The 12079-nt window shown below is 39.6% G+C and overlaps 1 non-coding gene across 1 annotated transcript; it reads right to left on the minus strand.

Moving 5' to 3' along the window:
- Window positions 1-11375: 11375 nt before the first annotated feature.
- On the minus strand, window positions 11376-11482 carry LOC131224605 (small nucleolar RNA R71). The gene has a single exon (XR_009161076.1). It is a non-coding gene; the product is annotated as a small nucleolar RNA R71 (small nucleolar RNA).
- Window positions 11483-12079: the final 597 nt, after the last annotated feature.

Below are 12079 nucleotides of genomic sequence, written 5' to 3' on the forward strand. Positions count from 1 at the left end.
GATTCAGACCCACTACACAACTTTCCTTCCGTGTTGGCCCTACCACTTACAACCACAAGTTTCATACTTCATCTTTGAGAGGTGTTGAGAATATATAGCCAATAAAGATTTTTCCTTTTAGGCTCAAGAAATTTCTTAAATGGGCAACAGACAGTTAGGAATTAGATCCCGAATCACAGACCATTCTGGCCTACATATAAACTTAGAAGGATAGTCTGCCCATTAGCCTGTTTTGTCCAACTTCCTTATGTACTACCAATGTATAGATTATCTTACGATATTAAACTGGACATGATTAAAGAGGGTAAGTCAGGACCGTAGCAAAAGTTTCTTCTTGGGTAGAATTAGACATCTTGCCACAAACTCACACCCGCCCCTAGAATCAACCACAACACCCATCATTTTAGCTTCTTTCTATAACCATAGGTACCAATACCATAGCACACATCATCGATGGAAGGAAGACCAATGTATTGGGAGATCGTATCCCATTTTATGTCAAGGATAGGTCCTAAATTACACCTTGTTCGGACATATAGATCAGGACATAGATCCTTGAGCCTTGAGGGTGAAAATAATTTTTAAGGGGGATAGAATATTATGAGCCTAATCTAGTTAGGTCAGTTAATGCTTCCATTTAATTAAAGTGGCGTAGCGGAAGTGTGGTTGGCCCTTGCCCCACTGGACCAGGATCGAAGGAAATTGATCCATGTTAGACGAAAGGATAGGTCACTAAATAGGAGCTGAACCTTCGTATTAAAAAATAGGCTTAACAATAGTTACGAGTTAAGTCACAATAAACAAAGTTAGTGTATCCGCAAATGTTAATAGAAACCTTAGCTAATTCTATACTATTAGAAACCTCCTTAGAATGATCTATTACGATATTGATTTACCCCTTCCTCGGACATAGATTAAAATGAGGACTCTCTTAGACCAAGACCTAAAGGGCAACCTTAGAAATAGGAAATTTGAACTTTTCAGTTATGGGCATTCCCTAAGCTTTTAGAGTGATCGGACTACGGAGTTACTGAAATATATAACTGTGAAACATTCACGGCTTGACCCAATTCTCAATCCTGGGCGACTACTAATGGACACACTGCTTGACTGAGTAGAAGACCAGGAGCTACCAGGACTAGGAAGGGATATGATGATCCTTCTACCCTGGTCAGGTAGATGATCGATGTATCGGGATCAAGCCCACTATAACTGTCTCTCCGTGTTGGTCAAACATTGAAAAAAAAAAAGTTATCTTACTTTAAATAGATGGGAATCGTCGTCAAGACTCTAAATAGGGAAAGAAATCCATCGTAGCAAACCATCAGGATATAAGTAAGAGATAAAGAAATAAGTTTTTAAGGGGGGTAGAGACTAAAATGTACCAGACTAGCATGGACAATGTACACCCTACCACGCATATAAACTTGAAATAAATAAAACGTAGGCAAACAAAATAATTAAATCATTATTTATTCCTCTTAGGCAATTTCGGGGACGAAATTGGTTTTTAAGGGGGGTAGATTATAACATCCCAGATTTTTTTTCAACTTGGCAATGGACGTCCTTGGACGTAGAACTGCCCTAGGACCTTATTCTATTGTAATAAGGGTGTAATTTAGTTAAGTATTAATAGCTTGGATCACTTTCTATACAAACTACAAAGGCCCAAGTACCACCTCGGGCAAAAATCAAATAGGATCAAATCCTTTAGAAACTAAACGAGAATTAATTTAACGCTAAACTAGATTCTCTGTGCAATGGGCCCTAATCACTTTAAATACAAACTATAAGACCCAAAACGAGTAGAATCGATACCGCCATAATACCCTAAAACTTAGGATCAATCTCTAAACCCAGTTGCTCTTGGGAGCACCTTAAAACTTCGATTGGACCTGGACCGCACGTCGAAAGTCTAGTTACTACGAACCCATATGGTTAGGACCACCTCACTAGACTTGACATCTACCTCAGAAATCAAGTCCTAATGATACTCAGAAACGCACAACTTGAGTCCGGAGCAAAGTGTGTGAGAAATACGAATATCTTTAGAAAATAAATTAAAACTTAAGTGAATTGAGTCGATTCACTTGTAGGCCAAATCTGAGGATTCTGGCCATCAGAATCTGACCCAACTATACCCTTGGATCAGGGAAAATTTTCAACACATGTCAGTATACCTGTGGCCCTAATCGAGTGCCGGTGACCGTTAAACTGAAACTGGTCCGCCACGGCTGATCTGCAAACCCGATTGGAACGAAAACTCAGCTTAACCTAGATCCATGGTCAGGGAGCTTAAGTTTGAACCACACGTGGAAAAGGGGCCACCAGAAGTGCTTCGTTGGGCTGAAACAGGCGCCCTTTGGATATAACCTAAGTATACCTTGGCCCTGAGGCCATTTCCATCAGTCCTGGGCCTATATAAGGACCTTAAACCCTCTATTTCTCACCTCATACGAATTTGAGAAACCCTAAGGGAGACATGAGAGAAAAGAGAAGGGAAAAGAGAGAAAGTGAGAGTGAGAGTTGGAGATTCTTCTTGGGATTCGATCCTGCTATTCCACGCACTCAACCACCATTCCTGTATCGCTATACAGGCGATTCCGATTCCGTTCACAGGTAAGAAAACCTAACCCTAATCTGTTTTAGGGTTTCAGATAGTGTAAGTTATGAAATAGTTAACCTAATTCATGCTATAGGTTGTCAATCCGTCGTTGACAAAAACTGAGTGTTTAAAACGAATCTGTTATGTATTTACCGGCGTAAGGTGCGGACTATAAATGTATAGGTTATGGTTTTCAAGGCTTTCAATGTCGGTTAATGGTTTATTACTGATGTGGGTGATATTTCACATGTCAAATGAGATGTTTGTTTCGCGTTTCAGATATATATGAACTATATGGAGTTTAGTGTATTCCATGTATTTGTAGAAAAGATCGTATACGTATGAAATTTGAAAGTGTGTTTGTCATGATTAATTGTCATGTGTTTATACTAGTTGTATGTGTAACAACTCCTTGGCGAAAGGATTTGCCCCAGTATATGTTATGGCCAACATACGTTATGTATGTTAAAAAGGTGTAGTCTAAGTGTTCGTAAAAATGTCTGTCTGTTTTACTTATGAAATGCGCATGTGTGAATTCCTGTGTATGTTGTATTTCATAACATGCTCAAATGGTTGTAAGATTGGAATTATGTGTTTATTACTGCTTTGACTATTTCATACGAATACTTGTTGGAATTGGATATGGTTGGGACTACGATATAGTCCAGGTAATCAGTAACAGGCCCTGATTTGGTGGTTGAGGTTGTTTTCGCCCCACAGGACATGCTCGATGAGTCCGAGCCATACTTCAATTGTTGACAGTGGTTAGGCCACATGGAGTGCTTGTGCACTTCATGTCGATCAATTCGATGTGCGTTCGTACCAGTCGAGCTCGTCAAGTAACCCAATTGACCCAATGTATGTTCACCATGTATGGATGCTACTGCTTGAATCTAAGGTACCAAACTCACCAGTGAAAACCCCTTTAACCTTGATACCTCCATCCGCTAAGACTCATGAGCTGCGCATGGTGGTATGGGACACCGTGGTCGAGCTGTCGGCCTACGCTAGGGTAACGAGCCTCCCCGTAGTGTCCAGTGAGCAACACAGTCTCGTGAGCCGAATACGGTGGTATGGGACACTGTATTCAAGTTGTCATCCTACACTGATAAGGTGATGAGCCCTTTGTAGTGACCTCGAGCGTACGCTAAGATTGTGTAGAGGCGATGAGCCTTACCGTAGAAATAAGAGTACAAACTAGGCCTACACTGATAAGGTGACGAGCCCTTTGTAGCGACCTAGAACCATAACATCATATGAGATTTACTAGGACTGACGACCCTAGAATGGATCATCGTTTGGGAATAGATATAAGGGAGGTACCTTAGCTTCCCAATCTTGCTGCATGAAATGGACTAATAAGAACTTGTAATCACGTTCATGCACAGCACTACTACAGATTTAATCTGTACCTATTGTTTCTATGGCTACGGATTAAATCTGTAGCCATAGCTTTAAGACCTATGGCTACGGTCGTGCTACGGACTATAATCGTAGCCATATGCCTTTAGCTATGGCTTTTATCCGTAGCCTTTGCCCAATTTTCTGGTAGTGAGTATTTTTGGGTTTTTGGAAGTAAATGTTATATTCTTAGAGACTGGGAACACTTAGGTAAGTTTGACTCTAAAAGCAATGAAGGTATTTTCTTGAGATATTCATGAAATAGTCGCACCTATAAAGTCTATAATTTAAGTACATGCACTATTCAAGAAACTGTCAATGTGGTTGTTGATGACCAACCACATGACAAAATTAATCCTACTATTGATGTGGATGAAGATGTGGAACCATGCATTATAGGTAAATTGAATAACAAATCCACTTCACCACGCAGGTCTCAACCATTGGGTGACATACCAATTATCAAGGATCATCCTCTCAATCAGATAATTGGAGATCCTAGATCCGAAGTGAAAACTCGGCGGTAGCTTGAGACCATAAACAATCATCTTTGCTTCACCTTGAAAATTGAACCTAACAATGTTGCAGAAGCCCTTCAAGATGAATAATGGATAACAACTATGCAAGAAGAACTACAACAATTTGAAAGGAACGAGGTGTGGGAACTAGTCCCTAGACCACAAGAAATTAATATTATCATAACAAAATGGATCTTTAAAAATAAATCCGATGAATCTGGGAGTGTGGTGAGGAACAAGGCTAGACTCGTCGTGTAGGGATATTTGCAAATTGCGGGCATAGATATTGATGAAAATTTTGCCTTGGTTGCGCAACTGGAGTCCATTAGAATCCTCATGTCCATTGCATGTGCTTTGCAATTCAAACTTTTTTAAATGGATGTGAAGAGCACCTTTCATAATGGTGTACTTGAGGAAGAAGTATATGTTGAGCAACTAAACGGATTTGTTGATCCCAAATATCCTTAACAAGTATATAGGTTGAGAAAAGCGCTCTACGATACGAAACAAGCACCCCAAGCATGATATGAGCGTTTGACGCAATTCTTATTAGACCATCAGTTTTGTAGGGGGAGTGTTGATAAAACTTTTACTTAAAAGATCGGTAAAGCCTTAATCATAGCCCATATTTATGTTAATGACATTATATTTGGATCCACTTGTAAAGATATGGCTCATGAATTCACCAAACTTATGTAATCTGAATTTAAAATGAGCATGGTTGGTGAGCTCAATTTCTTTCTGGGATTACAAGTGAAATAGATGCATAATGGGATTTTGTAAGTGCTATAGTTTATATCCCTGTTTGTTGTCAAATTTGTGGTGCCAAAATCACTGTTATATATAACTTGCATAAGTGAAGCTCTCTCAAGGATCAACATTCATAAACAAGCTAAGCGCACAACAAGCAAAGCTCACAAGTACAATAATCAATCTTGAATGCAAGAACTGCTCACAAGACAAGACTCAAGCTGCAAGACTTCAAGAAGAGTACAAGGCAGTTTGTAAAGAACTCAAGACACTTTCAAGATTGAGCTACATCAAGACTTCAAGATTGAACTACATCAAGACTTCAAGGCTCATACTTCAAGGTCACTAGTTCCTAATGTTTCAATGTCCTCACTTCATGGTTGAGGTTTGACTGACCTTAGGTTGACCTTAGAAGTAGGTCACTTTGGATACATAAATCGAATGTTTATTTTACATAAGTTTGGTCTGTTCTTCGACTAGTCCTAGGCCTTCTTCGACTAGTCCTAGAGTTGCTTCAACCAGTCTAAGAAATTCCTCGATCAGTCGTGAGTTTGTTACAAATTTCGGATAAAATTTGTTAGGCTTCGACTAGTCCAGGAATCTGTTCGACCAGTCGAAGGAACAGTGTCGACTGCATCTTCGACCAGTTAAAAATCTTCGACTCAAAATCCAGCGATGTTTTTCAGGTTCTTCGACCAGTCGAAGGAAACCTTCGACCAGTCGAAAGGTGACCTACGACCAGTCGAAAGGTGACCTACGACCAGTCGAAGGAGACCTTCGACCAGTCGTAGAATGGTCAATGCTTAACGCGCCTGATCTTTCAAATATCTGTTATTGCTTCGACTACTCGAAGAACTCCCTAGACCAGTTGAAGACGCAATCTGCTCACCTATAAATAGTGCACGAATCTCAGAAGAAATTATCAAATTAATTAATCCATTCAAGCCAATCTTCGTCGAACTTCTGAGAGATAATTCTATGCTCCATCTAAGTTAAGTGTGCTTATTTAATATTCTCTTTCCTTAGCTTTATTTAATTGATTTTGTTTCTGCTATTCCAATCTAATTTGATAAGAGGAATTGTTATTCCCTTTCTTTGGAATCAAAATCAATTAAGGCAAGCCCTATTTGGTTTAATTTAAAATATATTAGAATTAGAACCATTGTAATTGAGTACCGGACATTGAACTTGGACATTCAATCATCTACTCTGATTTGGTTCTACCGGGCTGCTACAACGAAGGAGATAATCAGGTATTTTACATTTAATTGTAAATTCCTTTCTGTTTTGGTTTTTTTCAAGATTTGCAAGAAAAATCATGTTGTATTGGTTATCTGAGGAGAGCCAGGAAAACTCAGAAGTGGGGTTTTTTTAATTGTGTAAGCCCACAGACAAAGACACAATTGTAAAGGTTTTGGGTGAACCTGGGAAAACCTATTTTGTTAGTGAATGCTAATATCCCCTATGTGAGGATATTAGGAGTGGAGTAACATTCTGTGTGGCTGTTGTTTAACAGTTGGTGAACACACAAGTGAACCACTATAATCCCTTGTGTTGTGGTTGAATGATTTATACTTCTGATCTTTAATTATTCTTTTATGGGATGTATGTATGGTGGTGAATGTTGTAATCATTTAATTCAAGCATTGTGAGAATTTTGTAATAGTTTAGAATTTATTTTCTGCTATTCCTTTATCAGCTTGATATTTAATTTCCTTTAAAAGTTGTTCCAGCAAGGTTGCCCTGCCATTTTTATGGTGTATGGCTGTCCCTAGAACAATACATTTGTGATTACAATTTATTTCAATTCAGTTTGTATTTATTTCTGTATTCCTCTTTGGTTTGAGATTTGATACAAAGATCTTTCTAGAAATAAGGTTGTCCTACCATAAACTCTGGTTTTTAGTGTAAGGTTGTCCTTAGAACAACATTTGTATTAACCTCTCAAGATTTGAATTTTGAGGTTATTTTACTTTCTTGCATTGTGATTTATTTTGGCTATCATATTCTTTTTAATTCCGCTGTTATAAGTTTTATTTGGCATTGTCCTATTCACCCCCCCTCTAGGACATATAGCTAAGCCTTTTCAGATTTTTATTAGCCAGACAAAGTATGCTAAATTATTGGTAAAATGTTTTGGACTTAAGTCTGGCCGAACACATCATACTCCCATGAGCACCACACTTAAGCTTTCCAAAGATTTAACTGGCAAGAGTGTGAATCAACACTTGTGATAGGGAACTTACTATACCTTACGGCGAGTCGGCTGAACATTTCATTTAGCGTAGGTGCATGCACTAGGTTCCAGGTTGATCCTAAAAATCACATCTAACCATTGTTAAAAGAATAATTAGATATGTGGCTAGGACTACTGATTTTAGGCTATGGTACCTGTTTGACAAATCTACCATCATTGTCGGGTATTCAAATGTTGATTAGGCTGGTAATATCGATGATCGAAAGTTAACCAGTGGTGGTTGTTTTTTACATTGGCAATTGTCTAGTGTCTTGGCATAGTAAGAAACAAAACTCTATATCCTTGTCTACCGCTGTTGAGGGTCAAATATTGCATATTAGACCCCAGTCGTTGCCAGGATTTACAAACATAGTACTGTTTAACGGCCTGATTTAATCATGTTTGTGATGTAGGGCATATTCACGAGCCTGGACTGGGAAAGGGTACTAAAGGCATGGATTTAACGGTCTGAAAGCACCAGAGCATGGGACGGACCCTAGGAGACCAAGATCGACAGATTTGCACGCCAGGGATCCAAGAAAATCGAGAAATTGAAGCTCAAGGGGCCTGAAAAGTGTCCAGAATGCAAGATCATAGGGTTCCCACCATCTGATCAGTTCAAAACTCCATACGTAGCCTGAGGACCTAAATGAACCGTACACGTAAAATTTCAGCTCCTGGATCACTGTGAAAGTGGCCCAACGGACAGATCAGCCCACAAATTACTGATCTAGGGCCCACTTGATCGCTGGATACACCTCATCTTCGGTCTCAACGCCTTAAATCATATGAAGAACCAGATGGACGGTGTAGATTTCTCGAAAAATTCATACGTGGACCCCATATGAGATGAGTGTGCATGGTGTACATGTGCACTGGCCGTGCACGGCAACACAGAGCTCGGTCAAACCGTCCATTGACCGAGCTCTCCCTCTCCAACTCGACTTCATTCCTGCGGAAGAAGCAGAGGCTGTGGGTGAGTTTTGTGGCCCACCACCGTGATGCAATGAGCTGATCCGGACCGTCCATGAGATTCGTATGGCCCATGCCACTAAGGCCTAGGTGGCAAAATGCGAAGAAACAGTAATGATAGGGTTCCAGCCATTCAAACACAGAACGAACGGTAGCAAGAAAGATTCTCTGGGCCGCACCAAAACTGATCCAAACAACCCATACTCGACTGAAATTTTTAAGGGAATCTGGTGGACGGTTTGGATTTCTCAAGCGACAAGGTAAGTGGACCCCACCGAGAGTCCAGCATCGACAATTCGGGCTCTGTTTACGCAGCCCGCGCATGACCGTGAAAACCGGAGCTTGTGGGGCATCCTGTGATCTCTATCACTGCCGGATTGCCGATCCAAACCGGCCAAAATCCTTATAAGTGGGTCTTTACCCCAACCGAGAAGGAAAATCGGGAGTTTAGGATGTTCTTCCATCTCAAAATTCATTCAAACACAAACTGTTTTGCGTTCTGATGCAAGCTGGCTGCGTAAAAACGGGTTCCGCAGCCTATTCCGTTTGGGACTCGACAGCAGCTCTCAGAGGAGGTCGTTCATCTTTAAAAAGAGGAGGAAGATCAGTGTGTGGGGGGAGGCTGGGAGGTGCTCGGTTTTGATTTTGGTTTTACCAGGAAGAAAGGAAAAAAACGTGAAGACATTTTCTGGACCGGACGTGGCTTGGCTGCTGCACGTCAGGGAGCAGAGGCCGTGGTCTTTTTAGCAAGAGGGCTGAGCGGGGAGAGAGAGAGAGAGAGAAAGAGGAACAGAGGTGAGCTGGGGAGATTGAAGCTGTTGAACGTGGCAGGCAGAGGTTTCTTTTTCTTCTTTTTCTTCTTCTTATTCTTATTTTAATTTATTTATTTTTTCCAGCCCATCCATGTCAGGCTGAACCTCTTAGCTAGGGCTAAGAGGTGAAGCTTGTAGTCTGATGGGGGAAACTTAGCTTGTGCCTATTGTTCAGATGGACTGATGTTGATTTTTGTTTAAATTAAAAGGAATACTTTCAGTTATCTTTAAGGGTTTGTTGTGACTGAATTTACAATGGATCTGAGATGGTTTTGAGTATTTCTTTCCCTTTTTTTTGTTTATGAAGTCAGGAAGCCCTGTTGTTCATCATTGCTCCATGGGCATGATAGGATGACAGTACCCTTCCTGATCTTCATACATTGTTGATTGGTTGGTAATTAGTTTAATCCTGTTGTTTGCTTTGTCTCCTGGGCATGGTTAGATGATGGAATCCATTCTAATTTATATACCCTTCATCTCTTGAAACCTAGATCAAGTAAATTCAGTTTGATTTCCATGATTCCTGATGCAAGCATAGGATCTCCCTGATCTCTACAAGTGGATCCTCTGAATCCCTAGTTTCCTTCCGTTGAATTCCTTAAAGTTTTAGATAATTATTCCACAATTATTTCTTAAATTCTATTTGGTTTAGATCACATCTTAGTCTAGCTCTATTTCTACTTAATTTCAGATAACGTACAGATATCAGTCCCTGTGGATTCGACCTCGGTCTTACCGAGTTTATTACTACATCACAACCCTGCACTTGGGGTGTGAACAAGTTATTGGCGCCGTTGCCGGGGACTGACGGTTACGTTTTTCTGAAATTAATTAGTTTTAGAATTAGGTTAGGATTAGGATTTTACTTACTTTAGGATAGAAGTTTTTATTTTATTTTATTCTATTTTTAGAACTTAACCTGTTTTACTGTTTTGTAAGATCCCGACATAAGTTCTTAAATTGGTAATTCCTTCCTAATTTCTCTTCTTTTTCTGTTTTTAGAATTAAGGTTTAAATCTTAGAAATTTTCTAACTCTAGTATTTCTCTATTTGTAGGAAATAGTTTAGAAACTTTTTTTTGTTTTTAGAATTTTTGTTCTCTAATAACTTTCTAACTTTAACTCTCTTAGAATCTAATTTGTTTCCTAGTTTATTTTTAGAATTTTTGTTTAAAAACTAACATTCCTATTTTGTAGGCCTTTAAGATAGAAATTTCTAATTCAGTAAGCTCCTTCCCTACTTTCTATTTTTCAATTCTCTTGTAGTAATTTACTTTTTAAGTTTAGGACTTTCTTAATTTATTTTAGAAGTTTCTACTTTCTTTTAGAAATCAGTTTACTGTTATCTTTCTTTTAAAAGATTGTTTTTCTCCTTTTTAGAATCTAACTTATTTTTGTTTTATTTTGCAGGTCCTTAACTTAAGGGCTTCAATTTGGTAATTTCTTTCCAACTCTCTCTTTTTTTCTAGCTTTTCTTTTCCTTTCTTAGGATTAGGTTTTTAATTGAGGGCTGCGAGTGTTTCCATGCCCAAGTGGGCCCGTGACAACACTCGACGTCTCTTGACTGAAGGAGGATTGGTTGAGGGGTTGACTATCCATCGCAGGACTAGACACCGCTCGAAATCTCCTGAGTTAACTGAAGTTATGGCTGAAGACCAACATCCTCTACTTCCACCCAGGGTGGAGGATACCCAAGATGAAAATGAGGTGCAACAGGCACCCCCGCCTAGTACTTTACGAGATTATCTGCAACCGGCGGGAGTGAGTATGCCCTCATGCATGATTTTTCCTGAAAACACAGGACAAATGGACATCAAGCCAGGAGTTATCCAACTCCTTCCCAAATTCCATGGACTTGAATCAGAAAGTCCATATTTACATTTGAAAGAGTTCGATGAGATTATAGCTACATTATGTTTTCCTAATGTATCTGAGGATACAATTAGGCTGAAACTCTTTCCTTTTTCCTTAAAAGAGAAAGCTAAGACGTGGTTACATTCACTGCGTCCTAGATCCATTGGCACATGGAACGACATGCAGAGGGAATTCATAAAAAAATTCTTCCCACATCATAAAACGATTACCCTCAGAAAAGCGATCATGAACTTTGCCCAAAAGGAAGATGAAACATTCTTCCAATGTTGGGAAAGGTTCAAAGATTTGGTCAGTTCATGCCCACAACACGGATTTGAAATGTGGCGCATTACAAATTTTTTCTACGATGGACTGACATCTTCCATGCGCCAAATGGTCGAGACAATGTGTAATGGAGAGTTTATCAACAAAGATGTTGACGAGGTATGGGATTACCTCGATAGTCTCGCTGAAAAAACACAATCATGGGACTATTACCCAATGGCGAACACCACGTCTAGGCTGACTCAATTAAAGGAGAAAGGTGGAGTATATCTCTTGAAAGAAGAGGATGATCTCAAGTGTAAAGTGACTACTCTCATAAGGAAAGTTGAGGCCATGGAAGGAAAGAAGGATAAGGTCAATGAAATTATTTGCGGCATCTGTGATTGCAACATTCACACAACTGAAAACTGTCCTACAATACCTGCCTTTCGAGGAGTGTTGAATGAACAAGCCAATGCCGTAAATAATTATCAAAGACCTTTTACTGGACCTAACTCCAACACATATAATCCTGGCTGGAAAAATCATCCAAACTTTAGTTAGAGGAATGGACAAACGGCAACTCCTCCAGGTTTCTTCAATCAAAATCCAAATCAAGTGAAACCTCAAGAGGAACCGGTTCAAAATCCCATACAAGAGCTGGCTCA

This window comes from Magnolia sinica, chromosome 13, assembly GCF_029962835.1.
Source record: "Magnolia sinica isolate HGM2019 chromosome 13, MsV1, whole genome shotgun sequence".
Classification (NCBI taxonomy): domain Eukaryota; kingdom Viridiplantae; phylum Streptophyta; class Magnoliopsida; order Magnoliales; family Magnoliaceae; genus Magnolia; species Magnolia sinica.